The sequence below is a fragment of the Simochromis diagramma genome, unplaced genomic scaffold (genome assembly GCF_900408965.1).
Source record: "Simochromis diagramma unplaced genomic scaffold, fSimDia1.1 OVJJ01000802.1, whole genome shotgun sequence".
Lineage (NCBI taxonomy): Eukaryota > Metazoa > Chordata > Actinopteri > Cichliformes > Cichlidae > Simochromis > Simochromis diagramma.
This window is the reverse complement of record NW_024387492.1, coordinates 777,226-781,076: the sequence shown is the minus strand read 5'-3', so window position 1 is coordinate 781,076 and position 3,851 is coordinate 777,226.

Sequence of the window (3,851 nt, the reverse complement as noted above, 5' to 3'; positions counted from 1 at the left end):
CACAAAAAGGGAATATTATGCCACCAATGATGCCATTGTGTAAATAGATTTTGGTGCTAAAACTACAAAAGTAGTGCATTTCCTTATTTGTAACTAATGTAAATAAGTAAATGTTTAGCAGGGATCTCAGTGAACTGTTGAATGAGCCATAAGGGAACAACGGTAGTGTTTGTGTAAGTTACACCAACAGAGAGGTCGGTGATCAATACACTGACTGTAAAACACATTAGTAAGTGATTGGAAGTAGAATAAAAGAATGCAGATTCTACTGACAGTGTAATGGAGGAGTAATTACTTTAAAGGAATAACGTCATGGTGTCTGAAGAGCCCTGTGGCTCCGAGCCACGACCCAAAGTGATCGGTGAGCAGTGCTGGGATGTCTACCTGGGTCGATGCGTTTAAATATACAGGAAAGAATCGCACACACGCACACACGCTGGATGTTTGTTGTTGTGAATCGTATTAATCAGCATGTTGTTGTCACTGTGAATAAATGAGCACAGCACTCCATTACGTTTCATGTGTGCAGAGACTGTGCATCCTTTGATTTGCAAAAATTAAAAGTGCTGTGCTGCTCCTGCTGCCATCACATCTGGGATCTTGTCCTTACTGGTCACCAGAGCCTGTTTTTAAGTGTGCATGTGTGAGTGCATGTGTGAGTGCATGTGTGAGTGCATGTGTGTGTGCATGTGTGAGTGCATGTGTGAGTGCATGTGTGTGTGCATGTGTGAGTGCATGTGTGTGTGCATGTTTGAGTGCATGTATGAGTGCATGTGTGAGTGCAAGTGTGTGTGCATGTGTGAGTGCATGTGTGTGTGCATGTGTGAGTGCATGTGTGAGTGCATGTGTGTGTGCATGTGTGAGTGCATGTGTGAGTGCATGTGTGAGTGCATGTGTGTGTGCATGTGTGAGTGCATGTGTGTGTGCATGTGTGAGTGCATGTGTGAGTGCATGTGTGTGTGCATGTGTGTGTGCATGTGTGAGTGCATGTGTGTGCAGTGTGATGTGTGTGTGCATGTGTGAGTGCATGTGTGTGTGCATGTGTGAGTGCATGTGTGAGTGCATGTGTGTGTGCATGTGTGAGTGCATGTGTGTGTGCATGTGTGTGTGCATGTGTGAGTGCATGTGTGAGTGCCATGACGCCATGCAACATCGAAAACAGGAAGGGGTTTTTGAGTTGTCAAATGAAAAGGTAATGACACCAAGCCATGTTCAGCCCTGGGGGGCCCTATTATAAAGTCAGCATCATTAAAGAAGAACACTGGAAACACACACACGTGTTTCCTTCCCTGACTTTGCCCTTCCTCTCTTTCTGCTCCACTTCCTCATTGCTCAGCCTCATCTGAGACACACACACACACACACACCGTACGCCTGGTTAACGTCCATAGCTCATTTAAAACTGAATAATGTGTTTTATATCATTTTATTTTTTCTAGAAATGTCTCCATATTTGGAGGCAGTTTGTCCACTACAAACACAAACTGATCCTGAGCCAGTTTAAACGCTGAGTTTAAATGTGACTATTTTAAGATGTCATGGGAACTGCATCACTTTGGCTCATTAGGTGGAAAAAGAGGTGCTATTTCTGTCTCTGAGAAACTTGAATTTTAAAGCCTCCCCATGAAGAAAGCTGAGAGGGCACATTTATAATAAACCTTATCAGACTCTGTGTTTGGGGGCTGATACCATCACCAGATGTTTAGGGAGCTAAATGTAGGCAGAATGTGTAAAATCTCACCACTAGATGTCAGTAGATTTCAGACCGCAGTTAAACCAAATAGTTTTATCCCTCCCACTCACAGTGCAGATCCTTGCTGCTGCAGGACAGACAGCTGTTCATCTGTAGTTAGCGTAGGCCAGTGGTCCCCAAACTTTTTTTGCTGGCCCCCCTTTGTTTTACAAGAAAAATGTTCACGCCCCCCACAAACACATCCTCCAACCACACACGCCCATATTTTGCTCCATTGCGATTTATTTCACACCTCAAACATTTAGTAAACAATTAAGCAAATACAAGTAATCCGCAATAAATGACAGGTAGTAATAAAATAAACTACTCACCCTTTTACGCTGCGTCCGCACCTACACCGGGTATTTTTGAAAAAGCAGCTGTTTTGTCCACGTAAACGATGTTTCGAATCACCGAAAACTGAGATTTTTTAAAACTCCTTCTTTTGCGTTTACGTGTGGACGAGGAATACAGAGTTCCTCACGCAACGTCAAAGGTATGTGCCTTTTTCCACGTCACGCTGTGGCCACGTTATTGTTTACAGGAGATGAATTGCAGAATGGCAGATAGAGACGAAATACTGTTAATCTGACTGTCTGCAGGTTTAGTTACTGTCCCTCCATTTACAAAGGCAGAGGCGTCACAGTGTGATTATTTTACGTGTAGTTGTTTTTTTCCTGTGTTATAATGTTCAACATTGCTGTCAATACATTTTTAAAAAAATGTCTCTCTGTGCAAAATGTGTTCAAAAACATAAACAGCTGTGGGATCCTGTTTGTCCGTGATTTGAACAGGGGAACAAATCGTGGCAGGATCAGCCTGATGTTATTTGTATCCCACTGTAACTTTACTGTATAAAGAGCAAACATCTCCAACATGTCAGGAGTCATTACAAGTGTTTGAACTAAAAATCAAGAATGTGGGATCCTGTTTGTCTGTGATTTAAACAGCCCAGCGCTGCTCCCGACGCAGGGAAAACCAACCCTGCAGGGAGACCTACCTCGGCACTTGTGCAGGTGAAGCCAAAGGGCAGATTTGCTTCACCATATTTTCTAGTCTTTGGCTTAGAATGAAGTTGGTTTGGAAACATATTCAGCGATGCTTCATCTCCTGCTTTGCATTTGTGTGGGAGCCCCGTCAAAAACCTGTCCATGATGCTAGCCCTGTCCAAGCGCTCTTTTTTTTCCATACCGCGCCCCTCCCTTCAATGACTCTGCGCCCCCCTATGGGGCGGGCCCCACACTTTGGGAACCTCGGCGTAGGTATCATTCAACTGTCTGCATCAGCTGTAAAACTTTGTGAGGGCAACAAGACAGAAAAAGACACACTGTGGGAGAGAACCAGAGAGGAATAAGAACTAATGATGAAATGCAGAGTGGTGTATAAACACACAGCGAGTGAAGAAGAACACTTCATCATGTTCCAGAGTACACAGCTGGTTCTAAGATTTTCAGGCTGAGTACAAGAACCTCAGTTTGATCTGAATTTAGGAGGACATCAGGGGTCATCCGGGCCTTTATGTCTATAAGACATTCCTGCAGTTTAAATAGTTGTTGTGTGTTATCTGCCTTGATGGCCGGTTAGATTTGGGGTTCATCTGCATAGAAGTGAAAATGCTGCCTCAGCTCTGCTGCTGTTTTTACAGCTGCTAGCCTGTGCTAGTGATAATTGTATTGAAGTGGATCTAACATTGTTGGACACAGACACTTAGCGAATAAACTCTCAAATCATGTAAGAACGTAATCTAAACGTTTATCAGGGAGAACGTGTGATTTCTGGACACCAAGCCTAACATTAGTGTACAGAACTTTATAACCAGCTGATGTTGTTGTTTAGCTGGCGCCTCGTCTGCTGTCCGACAGGAGACTCGCACGTCTGACCTGATAAGTAATTGCGACAGTGTTGGGGATAAATAACCCGATACGTTTTCAACTGTTAGAGCCCTGACTCAGTTCATGAGATGTGGCTTGAGGTCACGAGGATGACATTTTACCCACATGCTGGCTGCCATGTCTCTTTCATTTCCATCTTTGCTTCTTTGCTGAACGGGACCCAGATGTTGAACAGTCTGCAGACATGAATTTAAATTTGCCTCCATAACACACAAACACTTGCGAGC